At 42.7% G+C, this 15,242-nt stretch overlaps 1 protein-coding gene across 1 annotated transcript in view; it reads right to left on the bottom strand.

The window, feature by feature from the left end:
- The window catches only part of LOC106608153 (signal-induced proliferation-associated 1-like protein 1), a 216,148-nt gene that overhangs the window by 176,810 nt on the left and 24,096 nt on the right, over window positions 1-15,242 (bottom strand). The window contains 1 exon segment of the mRNA XM_082977057.1: window positions 10,823-10,924. The gene's annotated coding sequence lies outside the window, so the exon portion shown is untranslated.

Here is a 15,242-nt window from a genome sequence, read left to right as displayed (position 1 = left end):
ACAAGATAATGTCTGACATAAGGATAATTTACCAATCTTACCAAAGTCACTGTTTAGATATGCAGCAATATTGACACATGGGCAGAGCCATGTGTCAACAGGGGATGGTAGAGCAGGTTAGGAAACACTTTGTGGCCTATGGTATAACTAACTACTTTAAAAAAAATGTTTACCAGCAACTATCTATTGTTGTACCTTCATCCCGAATAATACAGCACCGGATGGGACGGTAACAAAAGCTCTGGCAGGGTTGACCGCTCTAAGTGAAGAATGGGCTGAGAACTCAGGGGTTAACCTCTTACATCTAGATGTTCCGCTAGCGGAACACCTGCTCCAATATCCAATGATGGGCGTGGCGCGAAATACAAATTCCTCTAAAATCCGAAAACTTCAATTTTTCAAACATATGACTATTTTACAGCATTTTAAAGACAAGACTCTCGTTAATCTAACCACACTGTCCGATTTCAAAAAGGCTTTACAGCGAAAGCAAAACATTAGATTATGTCAGCAGAGTACCCAGCCAGAAATAATCAGACTACCCATTTTTCAAGCTAGCATATAATGTCACAAAAAACAAAACCACAGCTAAATGCAGCACTAACCTTTGATGATCTTCATCAGATGACAACCCTAGGACATTATGTTATACAATGCATGCATGTTTTGTTCAATCAAGTTCATATTTATATCAAAAAACAGCTTTTTTACATTTGCATGTGACGTTCAGAACTAGCATACCCCCCGCAAACCTCCGGTGAATTTACTAAATTACTCACGATAAACGTTCACAAAAAACATAACAATTCTTTTAAGAATTATAGATACAGAACTCCTCTATGCACTCGATATGTCCGATTTTAAAATAGCTTTTCGGTGAAAGCACATTTTACAATATTCTCAGTAGATAGCCCGGCATCACAGGGCTAGCTATTTAGACACCCAGCAAGTTTAGCACTCATCAAAATCAGATTTACTAATAGAAAAGTTAGATTACCTTTGATGTTCTTCGTCAGAATGCACTCCCAGGACTTCTACTTCACATAACAAATGTTGGTTTGGTCCAAAATAATCCATAGTTATGTCCAACAGCGGCGTTTTGTTCGTGCGTTCTAGACACTATCCGAATGGTAAATAAGGGTCGCGCGCATGGCGCATTTTGTGACAAAAGATTTCTAAATATTTCATTACCGTACTTCGAAGCATGTCAACCGCTGTTTAAAATCAATTTTTATGCCATTTTTCTCGTAAAAAAGCGATAATATTCAGACCGGGAATCTGCGTTTCGGTAAATAGAGGGGAAAAAAGAAAGACGGGGGCGGCCAGTGCACGCGCCTAAGCCCACTGTCCCCTGATCGGCCACTTGACAAAGGCGATAATGTGTTTCAGCCAGGGCTTTGAATTACGTCATTCAGCTTTTTCCCGGGCTCTGAGAGCCCATTGGAGCCGTAGGAAGTGTCACGTAACAGCAGAGATCCTTTGTAATGGATAGAGATGACAAAGAAGGCCAAGAAATGGTCAGACAGGGTACTTCCTGTACAGAATCCTCTCAGGTTTTGGCCTGCCAAATGAGTTCTGTTATACTCACAGACACCATTCAAACAGTTTTAGAAACTGTGGAGTGTTTTCTATCCAAAGCTAATAATTATATGCATATTCTAGTTTCTGGGCAGGAGTAATAATCAGATTAAATCGGGTACGTTTTTTATCCAGCCGTGAAAATACTGCCCCCTAGCCATAACAGGTTAACCTGTTGGGTCTAGGGGGCAGCATTTGCACGTCTGGATAAAAAAAATGTACCCGATTTAATCTGGTTACTAATCCTACCCAGTAACTAGAATATGCATATACTTATTATATATGGATAGAAAACACTCTAAAGTTTCCAAAACTGTTTGAATGGTGTCTGTGAGTATAACAGAACTCATTTGGCAGGCAAAACCCTGAGACATTTTCTGACAGGAAGTGGATACCTGATGTGTTGTATTGACTTTAAACCTATCCCATTGAAAAACACAGGGGTTTAGGAATATTTTGGCACTTCCAATTGCTTCCATTAGATGTCACCAGCCTTTACAAAGTGTTTTGAGTCTTCTGGAGGGAGATCTGACCGAACAAGAGCCATGGAACGGTGATGGCCGATTAGACTCTGGCGCGCGAGTTCATGTTGGGTACCCTCGTTCCAATACATCTGTGACAGGGTGGTTTGATGAAATGTTTGGCAAATGGAAAACCATGGTAGCTACCATCTTGGGGGCTGCTATTGCTTGTATGGGTATGCTCGTATTATGTGGTTGTTGTTTTATTCCTTGTGTCCGAGGCTTGGTGAACAAGGCGTTGGAGAATGCTGTGACCCAGCAGATGGTGAGGTATGGACCAATTCCTAACTCAGACCAATGGAATGAAGAATACATGCCTCCAGGACTGGTGGACGATGATGACCAATTCGATCCTGATGATCTGCAATTGGATAAAACTTTCCTTAGTTCTGACGTGTGAAGGTTATAGTGAATATTTTGAAAATGAAGAGCAATAACTGGAAGTAGTGATAGAACTAACCCCTGACATTGAGAAACCAGTATTGTAAATACATTTATCTTGTGTGTGTGTAATATTTAGTCAAAGGGTGGATTGAAAGTCATTACTTTAAACATATAAATTCTTCTAAGATATTTCAACCTGAAACTGTATCACTGTGTGTGAAATCCATCAGACACATAAGACTATAAGTTGATAATGTGTGCTGCGTAGGCAGGATAGAATTAGAACATTGTGTCCCTTACAGGATATTCTGTCCCCACTCATGGAGTGGAGAAACTGTTAGGCTTGCAGAAAATTATGAAACATGTTCCAGAATATGATAAACAATGTATGTGTACAGTGGAACAATACAGCCCGCATTAAGCGGGGTGGGGTTCTCGACTGATGTGTATGTATAAAAGATGGCCTCTGAACTTGAGGGCAGAGCTCTCTGAATAAAGAACTGATCAATTGTATGCTGAGACTGTCTGTTTCTTTGAACTAGAGATTTACAACCTTCAGGATTCAGACAGAGATATTAACCTGTTGGGGCTAGGGGGCAGTATTTGCAAGGCCAGATAAAAAAACGTACCCGATTTAAACTGGTTACTACTCTTGCCCAGAAATGAGAATATGCATATAATTAGTAGATTTGGATAGAAAACATTCTAAAGTTTCTAAAACTGTTTGAATGGTGTCTGTGAGTATAACAGAACTCATATGGCAGGCCAAAACCTGAGAAGATTCCATACAGGAAGTGCCCTGTCTGACAATTTATTGTCCTTCTGTAGACTCTCTATCGAAAATACAACATCTGTGCTGTAACGTGACATTTTCTAAGGCTTCCATTGGCTCTCAGAAGGCGCCAGAAAGTGTAATGAGATGTCTGCACTCTCTGGGCTAAGTACAGCAGCTCTGTTTGTTACTGGCCTGCCTGGGGACAGTGACACTGGAGATGCGCGTGTACGAGACTACTCTATTTTGTTCTTTCAGTCTTTGAATGAATACAACGTCGCCCGGTTGGAATATTATCGCTATTTCACGAGAAAAATCGCATAAAAATTGATTTTAAACAGCGTTTGACATGCTTCGAAGTACGGTAATGGAATATTTTGACATTTTTTGTCACGAAATGCGCTCGCGCGTCACCCTTAGGATTGTGACCTGAACGCACAAACAAAATGGAGCTATTTCAATATAACTATGTATTATTTGGAACCAAAACAACATTTGTTGTTTAAGTAGAAGTCCTGGGAGTGCATTCTGACGAGAACAGCAAAGGTAATCCAATTTTTCTTATAGTAAATCTGAGTTTAGTGAGGGCCAAACTTGGTGGGTGTCAAATTAGCTAGCCGTGATGGCCGGGCTAGCTACTCAGAATATTGCAAAATGTGCTTTCTCCCGAAAAGCTATTTTAAAATCTGACACCGCGATTGCATAAAGGAGTTCTGTAACTATAATTCTTAAAATAATGATGTATTTTGTGAACGTTAATCGTGAGTAATTTAGTAAATTCACCGGAAGTTTGCGGTGGGTATGTAAGTTCTGAACATCACATGCTAATGTAAAAAGCTGGTTTTTGATATAAATATGAACTTGATTGAACAACACATGCATGTATTGTATAACAATGTCCTAGGAGTGTCATCTGATGAAGATCATCAAAGGTTAGTGCTGCATTTAGCTGTGGTTTTGGTTTTTGTGACATATATGCTTGCTTTGAAAAAGGCTGTGTGATTATTTTTGGCAGGGTACTCTCCTGACATAATCTAATGATTTGCTTTCGCTGTAAAGCCTTTTTGAAATCGGACAACGTGGTTAGATTAACGAGAGTTATCTTTCAAATGGTGTAAAATAGTCCTATGTTTGAGAACTTTGAATTATGACATTTTGTGGTTTTAAATTTGGCGCTCTGATTTGTCACTGGCTGTTGAATAGTGTGGGACGATTTCGTCCCACGTACCCTAGAGAGGTTAAACTAGTTCAGTTAGAACATTGCGATAGAAATTCTTGTGACACGCTATTAGTTCCAGGTCATCTATAAGTCTATGCTAGGTAAAGCTCCGCCTTATCTCAGTTCACTGGTCACGATAACAACACCCACCCGTAGCACATGTTCCAGCAGGTAAAGCCAAAGCCAACACCTCTTTTGGCCCCCTTTCCTTCCAGTTCTCTGCTGCCAGTGACTGGAACGAATTGCAAAAATCGCTGAAGCTGGAGACATATTACCCTCACCAACTTTAAACATCAGCTATCTAAGCAGCTAACCGATCGCTGCAGCTGTACATAGTCCATCTGTAAATAGCCCACCCAATCCTACCTACCTCATCTCCATATTGTTTTTATTTACTTTTCTGCTCTTTTGCACACCGGTATCTCTACTTGCACATCATCATCTGCTCATTTATCACTCCAGTGTTAATCTGCTAAATTGTAATTCTTCGCTACTATGGCCTATTTATTGCCTACCTCCTCATGCCTTTTGCACACACTGTATATAGACTTTCTTTTTTTATACTGTGTCATTGACTTGTTTTATTGTGTTATTGGCTTGTTTATTCCATGTGTAACTCTGTGTTGTTGTCTGTGTCACACTGCTTTGCTTTATCTTGGCCAGGTCACAGTTGTAAATGAGAACTTGTTCTCAACTAGCCTACCTGGTGAAATAAAGGTGAAATAAATAATAAAATAAAAATATTACTGTGTAACTCCAGTAGGGCAACATCTGAAAAATAGCACACTTGGTAGTGTGTACCGGTACTTCACAAAATAGATGGCATCATGAGGGAGGGAAATTATGCGGATATATTGAAGCAACATCTCTAGACATCAGTCAGGAAGTTAAAGCTTGGTCACAAATGGGTCTTCCAAATGGACAATGGACAAAGTGGACAAAGTTGTGGCAAAATGGCTTAAGGACAACAAAGTCAAGATATTGGAGTGGCCATCACAAAGCTCTGACCCCAATCCTATACAAAATTTGTGGGCAGAACTGAAAAAGTGTGTGTGAGCAAGGAGGCCTACAAACCTGACTCAGTTACACCAGCTCTGTAAGGAGGAATGGGCCAAAAGTCACCCAACTTATTGTGGGAAGCTTGTGGAAGGCTACCCAAAACATTTGACCCAAGTTAACCTGTTAGGGCTAGGGGGCAGCATTGACACGGCTGGATAAAAAACATACCCGATTTAATCTGGTTACCACTCCTACTCAGTAACTAGAATATGCATATACTTATTACATATGGATAGAAAACACCCTAAATTTTCTAAAACTGTTTGAATGGTGTCTGTGAGTATAACAGAACTCAAATGGCAGGTCAAAACCTGAGAGATTCCTTTACAGGAAGTGGCCTGTCTGACCATTTGTTGAACTTCTTTTCCATCTCTATCATTTACTAAGGATCTCTGCTCTAACGTGACACTTCCCACGTCGTCCATAGGCGCTCAGAGCCCGGGAAAAAACAGAATGTCGTCATTCCAGCCCCAGGCTGAAACACATTATCGCCTTTCTCAAGTGGCCCATCAAGAGACACTAGCTTATGCGCGTGACCCCGACCGCCCCCGCCTTTGGGATTTTTTCCTCTGTTTGCCGAAAAGGAGATTCCCTGTCGGAATATTATCGCTTTTCTACGAGAAAAATGTCGTAAAAATTGATTTTAAACAGCGGTTGACATGCTTCGAAGTACGGTCATGGAATACTTAGAATTTTATTGTCACGAATTGCGCCAAGCGCGTGACACTTCTTTACTATTTCGGATAGTGTCTGGAACGCACGAACAAAACGCCGCTATTCGGATATAACGATGGATTATTTTGGACCAAACCAACATTTGTTATTGAAGTAGCTGTCCTGGGTGTGTATTCTGACGAAGACAACAAAAGGTAATGAAATTTTTATAATAGTAAATATGATTATGGTGAGTGCTAAACTTGCCGGGTGTCTAAATAGCGAGCCCGTGATGCCTGGGCTATGTACTTAGAATATTGCAAAATGTGCTTTCACCAAAAAGCTATTTTAAAATCGGACATATCGAGTGCATAGAGGTCTGTATCTATAATTCTTAAAATAATTGTTATGCTTTTTGTGAACGTTTATCGTGAGTAATTTAGTAAAATGTTAGCGAATTCCCCGGAAGTTTGCGGGGGGTATGCTAGTTCTGAACGTCACATGCTAATGTAAAAAGCTGGTTTTTGATATAAATATGAACTTGATTGAACAAAACATGCATGTATTGTATAACATAATGTCCTAGGGTTGTCATCTGATGAAGATCATCAAAGGTGAGTGCTGCATTTATCTGTCTTCTGGGTTTTGGTGACATTATATGCTGGCTTGAAAAATGGGTGTCTGATTATTTCTGGCTTGGTACTCTGCTGACATAATCTAATGTTTTGCTTTCGTTGTAAAGCCTTTTTGAAATCGGACAGTGTGGTTAGATTAACGAGAGTCTTATCTTTAAATGGCTGTAAAATAGTCATATGTTTGAGAAATTGAAGTAATAGGATTTTTAAGGTTTTGAAAATCGCGCCACAGGATAGCCGTGGCTGTTACGTAGGTGGGACGAATTCGTCCCGCCTAGCCTAGAGAGGTTAAACAATTTAAAGGCAATGCTACCAAATACTAATTGAGTGTATGTAAACTTATGACCCACTGGGAATGTGATGAAAGCTGAAATAAATCACTCTACTATTATTCTAACATTTCACATTCTTAAAACAAAGTGGTGATCCTAACTGACCTAAAACAGGGAATTTTTACTAGGATTAAATGTCCTGAATTGTGAAAAACTGAGTTTAAATGCATTTGGCTAAGGTGTTGTATATTTACCAAAAAATATAATGGGGGATTGGAAATTATACAATCACATCAATGGAATCAACAATCTATCCGCAATATTAAAGCTGATCCACCCCTTTAAAAAAAAGGTGCATTAATAATTCTAAATTAAGCATATAGGAGTATCGGTTTCTTTGTTAACTTCATGCGGATTAGTGGGACGCTAGCGTCCATTTCGAAAACTTCCGGTGAAATTGCAGGGCGCCAAATTCAAATTAAATTACTATAAATATTTAACTTTCATGAAGTCACAAGTGCAATATATCAAAATAAAGCTTAACTTGTTGTTAATCCAGCCGCCGTGTCAGATTTCAAAAAGGCTTTATGGTGAAAGCAAACCATGCAATTATCTGAGGACAGCGCCCAGCACACAAATGCATAACAAATCATTTTCAACCAGGGAGTTGCGACACGAAAGTCAGAAATAGCGATATAATATATGCCTTACCTTTGAAGATCTTCTGTTGGCACTCCAAAAGGTCCCAGTTACATTACAAATGGTCCTTTTGTTCGATAAAGTCCTTTTTTATATCCATAAAAACTCAGTTTAGCTGGTGCGCTTCAGTTAATAATCCACTCGGTTTCCCTCCCTCAAAATGCATACAAAATGAATCCCAAACGTTACCAGTAAACTTATCCAAACAAGTCAATCAATGTTTATAATCAAACCTTAGGTACCCTAATTCTCAAATAAACGATAAAATACCAAAGAACGCGCTCTCATTCACACTTTTAGAAACACTACAGCCAAAATGGGAGCCACCTAGAAAAACTACAATTTCTGGCTCATTTTTCCAAAAACCAGCCTGAAACTCTTTCTGAAGACTGTTGATATCTAGTGGAAGCCCTAGGAACTGCAATCGGGCACGATTTCACCCTATTATAAAAGTGCCAGCCATTGAAATCAGTGGTAGGATGATCTCTTTTTTGGGGGGGATGGATGGTTTGTCCTCGGGGTTTCACCTGCCATTTCAGTTCTGTTATACTCACAGACATTATTTTAACAGTTTTAGAAACTTTAGAGTGTTTTCTATCCAAATCCACCAATTATATGCATATCCTAACTTCTGGGCCTGAGTAGCAGGCAGTTTACTTTGGGCAGGCTTTTCATCCGGACGTCAAAATACCGCCCCCATCCCAAAGAAGTTAACCACAGAATAGCCGCATGTGCGCACTCCCTCAAATCGTTTGGAGAAAATATCCTTTCCATTTTATTCACCTATGTTGAATTCTATTCTTCATACTATAAAATAATATAAAATAATCCCATGGAATTCTAAGCATACTTCATCTGCTAAATGACCTATTGTAGCCCACAGCCATAGCCAGATAAGGACAACTTAAAGGTTATTCTCTCTAAACGAACCCTGGTGTTTCCCACAGCCATATGGCAAAGCCACATCATATTACATGGATTTATTAGACTTTTTAATAATTTAGATGTTCCAAAAGGTGGCTTGTTAGACTATGTGTAGAAGCCAGGATATGCTAAATGTGTTCATGTTAATTAACGGTCAATTACCATGAGGCCGGCAGCTATTTGTTTGACAATCACCGGCTGACAAAATTTCATGACCGCCACAGCCCTACACACACACACACACACACACACACACACACACAAATGTGCTTACCCAAGACGCTCCCCACACACACACAATCCTGTCTGTTCAAATAATCATTAACTCATTCAGGCCCTGAGTAAATGTTTCTCCAAGAGTCACTAATCTGAGAGGCACACACACACACACACACACACACCTTCCCGGTGGGTGGTGGGAAATGCAGATTCTATTGTTCTTCCTCTTCCTAGTTGAGCTTTGCTGTAGTTGAACCAGGTGAGGTCATCTCTATCTTTCTCACACATTCACGCATTCCAGAGCCTGCCCTGTTGGTGACCCATTGGCCCAGACCATTCCAGAGCCTGCCCTGCTGGTGGCCCATTGGCCCAGACCATTCCAGAGCCTGCCCTCCTGGTGGCCCATTGGCCCAGACCATTCCAGAGCCTGCCCTGCTGGTGGCCCATTGGCCCAGACCATTCCAGAGCCTGCCCTGCTGGTGGCCCATTGGCCCAGACCATTCCAGAGCCTGCCCTGCTGGTGGCCCATTGGCCCAGACCATTCCAGAGCCTGCCCTGCTGGTGGCCCAGACCATTCCAGAGCCTGACCTGCTGGTGGCCCATTGGCCCAGACCATTCCAGAGCCTGCCCTGCTGGTGGCCCATTGGCCCAGACCATTCCAGAGCCTGCCCTGCTGGTGGCCCATTGGCCCAGACTATTCCAGAGCCTGCCCTGCTGGTGGCCCATTGGCCCAGACCATTCCAGAGCCTGCCCTGCTGGTGGCCCATTGGCCCAGACCATTCCAGAGCCTGCCCTGCTGGTGGCCCAGACCATTCCAGAGCCTGACCTGCTGGTGGCCCATTGGCACAGACCATTCCAGAGCCTGCCCTGCTGGTGGCCCATTGGCCCAGACCATTCCAGAGCCTGCCCTGCTGGTGGCCCATTGGCCCAGACCATGAACTGACCTGCTTTCTTACACTCCTAGGGCAGGGCTGGTGAACGCACACCTCTAATAACCTTGGCTGATATACCGTTTACTGGGGTATTTCGAAATATCGACGGTATGATTTTAAATACCGTTTAAAATTGTATTTTGTTTGGGGGGACATCCCCACCTTTTGGTGCATGCTGGGTTGTGTGATATACTTCTAATATAGTCAGTGGTGTAACTATCAGAAATCTAATGTGTGTCAAATACATGATATCCAGCTCTGGGCTCCAGCTATGCATCTGGTTTGCTAACCTGCCGGAGACACCTGAAACCCCACCTCTTCCAAGGAATACCTGGGATAGGATAAAGTAATCCTTCTAACCCCCCCCTTAAAAGATTTAGATGCACTATTGTAAAGTGGTTGTTCCACTGGATATTATAAGGTGAATGCACCAATTTGTAAGTCGCTCTGGATAAGAGCGTCTGCTAAATGACTTAAATGTAAATGTAAATGTAAGATCAAGCTTCATGGTCACAGCAGAGACATTCAACCCCGCCCTCCTGGATCAAGATCCCTGTTGCCTAAATTGTTTTACACTTCCGGTAATACTGTATACCCTGGTCTAGTACAGCAACGGTATGACGGCATGAAAATGTGGATACCGTACAACCCTAACCTCCAATAGTGAAGTCTCAAGCCAACAAAGCTACACTTATTTGTTATGAATTAGATCAGGGGTGGGCAACTCCAGTCCTCGAGGGCCTGATCGGTGTCACAGTTTTGTCCCAGCCCCAGCTAACACACCTGACTCCAATCACCTAATCATGATCTTGAGTTTAGAATGCAATTTGATTAAATCAACTGTGTTTGCTAGGGAATAGTGAAGTTTCAAGCCAACAAAGCTTCCCCTTATGTGTTATGTATTAGAGGGTCCATCTCCTGCCATTTCAAGTTAAGCTACTAGGTTCTACCTACCTGCCATCATCTGTTGCTATCATCTGGAGTGTAAATGGAGACGTTTAGGTCTTTTTACACAGAAACATCTTCCACCTCCTGCTGTCTGCTGCAGTCAGACACCTGCAAGGCAGAAGTCTGAGGTCAGATCATTTTTCCTGGGATCGGAAACGTTAATAGCTGCCTTAACTGGGATATCCATCTTACAAGCTAGAGTAGTCAAAGTTCTCTCTCTAACAAACAGGCAGCTATTGAACACCATACATACGTGTCCTAGAGTACTAAAAGTTTAATCAAATTAACAACGTTTATTTTCTTTTAAAACACACCAGCATAGCGTCTAGTCAACCCTCTCTCACTCAGGACCATCATGGAGTGATCGCAGTGAGTAATTCCTCAAAGTCTGCGTTTTCTCCTCTGGCACTGTGACTGTGTCCCAAATGGCACCCTATTCCCTACAGAAGCACCATAATAGTGCACTAGATAGGGAATAGGGTGATATTTGGGACGTAACCGCTGAGTGGACGTAAAGCAGGAAGTGTGTCGAGGAGGTCAGCCAAGAGCTACTGCCGTTATCACCAAATCAGGAATCAAAAAGGAGGGCAGGCTTACAGCCCAACCCTGGCCTGGCAGACTGGGAACTTATTTAGAAATCAGTGATCCATCTGAACTGTTTCTGATTAAAGGGCAATCTGGTGGAGATTATTCTCTGAGACTGACTTTGCAGGAATGGTGTTAAAACCACAATAAATCTCTTGACTCTGCTAAAGAAATAGTCTTGACCCCAAATGACCTACCGGGCCTCACAAGGACATACAAAGCCTTACAAATATTTTATTGGCTGTTGGTTTGGGTCAACTGAGAATTGGTGGTCTCTTCCTTTACAAAAAACGATGAACTATTTTCAAAGTAGCACTGTAATAAGATACCAATTTGTTATTGGATGAGATACAGCGCATTCAGAAAGTATTCAGACCCCTTCACTTTTTCCACATTTTGTTACCTTACAACCTTATTCTAAAATGGTTTGAACTACTTTTTTCCCTCATCAATCAACAGACAATATCCCAAAATGACAAAGCGAACAGGTTGACATTTTTGCAAATGTATAAAATAAAACAATTACTGAAATACCTCATTTCCATAAGTATTCAGACCCTTTGCTACGAGACTCGAAATTCAGCTCAGGTGCGTCCTGTTTCCATTGATCCTCCTTGAGATGTGTCTACAACTTGATTGATTTCTGCAGCATTGAAGGTCCCCAAGAACACAGTGGCCTCCATCATTCTTAAATGGAAGTATGGAACCACCAACACTCTTCCTAGAGCTGGCCGCCTAGCCAAACTGAGCAATCGGGGGAGAAGGGCCTTGGTCAGGGAGTTGACCAAAAACCCGATGGTCACTCTGACAGATCTCCAGAGTTCCTCTGTGGAGATGGGAGAACCTTCCAGAAGGACAACCATCTCTGCAGCACACCAACAATCAGGCCTTTATGGTAGAGTGGCCAGGCGGCAGCCACTGCTCAGTAAAAGGCACATGACAGCCTGCTTGGAGTTTGCCAAAAGACAGCTAAAGACTCTCAGACCATAAGAAACAAGATTCTCTGGTCTGATGAAACCAAGATTGAACTCTGTGGCCTGAATGCCAAGTGTCACGTCTGGAGGAAACCTGGTACCATCCCTACAGTGAAGCGTGGTGGTGGCAGCATCATGCTGTGGGGGCAGGGACTGTGAGAATAGTCAGGAGGGAAAGATGAACAGAGCAAAGTACAGAGATATCCTTAATGAAAACCTTCTCCAGAGCACTCAGGACCTCGGACTGGGGCGAAGGTTCACCTTCAAACAAAACAACGAAGACAGCCAAGACAAAGCAGGAGTGGCCTTGAGACAAGTCTCTGAATGTCCTTGAGCGTCCAGCAAGAGCCCGGACTTGAACCCGATCGAACATCTCTGGAGAGACCTGAAAATAGCTGTGCAGCGATGCTCCCCATCCAACCTGACAGAGCTTGAGAGGATCTGCAGAGAAGAATGGGAGAAACTCCCCAAATACAGGTGTGCCAAGTTTGTAGCGTCATACCCAAGAAGACTCGAGGCTGTAATCGCTGCCAAAGGTGCTTCAACAAAGTACTGAGTAAAGGTTCAGAATACTTATGTAAATGTGATATTTAAGTATTTATTTATTATTTTTTGCAAACATTTCTAAAAACCTGTTTTTTCTTTGTCATTATGGGGTATTGTGTGTAGAACAACTTAATCCATTTTTAGAATAAGGCTGTAACGTAACAAAATGTGGAAGTAGTGAGGGGTTCTGAATACACTATAGTTGTGCCCACTTGTGTAGATCCTTCATGCTTCCTATTCAGCTCTTCCCAACCAGCTGGATCACCAGAGAGACAAAGGAACAGGAATATCAGTTGGGTCTGCAGCATGCCGCTCAGTGGGGCATTCAGTTTGGAACAGAACTCCAACTGACAGTGCAATACAAAGTAACTGCCAATTGCAGTTCAAGTAATGAATCCATTTAAAAAACGAGGCAGTAACTTGGCAACCGAACGTCAACATTAAAGCAAAAGTTATTCTCTCTAAAAACGTACAAGTCGTTTCACATCGCAGTCGGTCGATCTTCCTGTCGGTCATTGTGTCTTCTTGATAGATGGCTCCCATTGTGACAAACGCACAGTTACAAAGCCTGATTAGAACAGAGCCAAATGACTTACTAGTTCTGCAACTAACCTATACTAGGTTAGTTGTTATCATCTAGGCCTAATCAACAAGCACTTCACTAGTAAATTCAGTTATTTTAGTGTTGGGCTGGAACAAAGATGTCCACAGCACAACCAGGGATCCTCCAGGACCAGGAGTTGAAAACCATACAAGGTTAAAACATGACAGAAGCAAGACGCTGCACTGTAACCCTCAACCAGACGCTGCACTGTAGCCCTCAACCAGACGCTGCACTGTAACCCTCAACCAGACGCTGCACTGTAGCCCTCAACCAGACGCTGCACCGTAACCCCCAACCAGACGCTGCACCGTAGCCCCCAACCAGACGCTGCACCGTAGCCCCCAACCAGACGCTGCACCGTAGCCCCCAACCAGACGCTGCACCGTAGCCCCCAACCAGACGCTGCACTGTAACCCTCAACCAGACGCTGCACTGTAACCATCAACAAGAGGTTTGCTCTAGATTAAAAACTGAGGCCTTCCCAGTCCCTCCAGCCTGCAGTGCAGAACCATGACCAGGACAGGTCTTTCTCTAATCCCATCTGTTTCCTCTGCTGCTTGTGTGAACTTTGGACGTACAGTGAGGGAAAAAAGTATTTGATCCCCTGCTGATTTTGTACGTTTGCCCACTGACAAAGAAATTATCAGTCTATAATTTTAATGGTAGGTTTATTTGAACAGTGAGAGACAGAATAACAACAACAAAAAATCCAGAAAAACGCATGTCAAAAATGTTATAAAATGATTTGCATTTTAATGAGGGAAGTAAGTATTTGACCCCCTCTCCATCAGAAAGATTTCTGGCTCCCATGTGTCATTTATACAGGTAACATGCTGAGATTAGAAGCACACTCTTAAAGGGAGTGCTCCTAATCTCAGTTTATTACCTGTATAAAAGACACCTGTCCACAGAAGCAATCAATCAATCAGATTCCAAACTCTCCACCATGGCCAAGACCATAGAGCTCTCCAAGGATGACAGGGACAAGATTGTAGACCTATACAAGGCTGGAATGGGCTACAAGACCATCGCCAAGCAGCTTGGTGAGAAGGGACAACAGTTGGTGCGATTATTCGCAAATGGAAGAAACATAAAAGAACTGTCAATCTCCCTCGGCCTGGGGCTCCATGCAAGATCTCACCTCGTGGAGTTGCAATGATCATGAGAACGGTGAGGAATCAGCCCACAACTACACTGGAGGATCTTGTCAATGATCGCAAGGCAGCTGGGACCATAGTCACCAAGAAAACAATTGGTAAGACACTACGCCGTGAAGGACTGAAATCCTGCAGCGCCCATAAGGTCCCCCTGCTCAAGAAAGCACATATACATGCCCGTCTGAAGTTTGCCAATGAACATCTGAATGATTCAGAGGACAACTGGGTGAAAGTGTTGTGGTCAGATGAGACCAAAATGGAGCTCTTTGGCATCAACTCAACTCGCCGTGTTTGGAAGAGGAGGAATTCTGCCTATGACCCCAAGAACACCATCCCCACCGTCAAACATGGAGGTGGAAACATTATGCTTTGGGGGTGTTTTTCTGCTAAGGGCACAGGACAACTTCACCGCATCAAAGGGACGATGGACGGGGCCCATGTACCGTCAAATCTTGGGTGAGAACCTCCTTCCCCCCTGGGTCGTGGATGGGTATTCCAGCAAGACAATGACCCAAAACACACGGCCAAGGCAACAAAGGAGTGGCTCAAGAAGAAGCACA

Source organism: Salmo salar, chromosome 06 (assembly GCF_965601325.2).
Source record: "Salmo salar chromosome 06, fSalSal1, whole genome shotgun sequence".
In the NCBI taxonomy this organism is placed as follows: Eukaryota; Metazoa; Chordata; class Actinopteri; order Salmoniformes; family Salmonidae; genus Salmo; species Salmo salar.
This window is presented reverse-complemented; position numbering and strand designations above follow the sequence as displayed.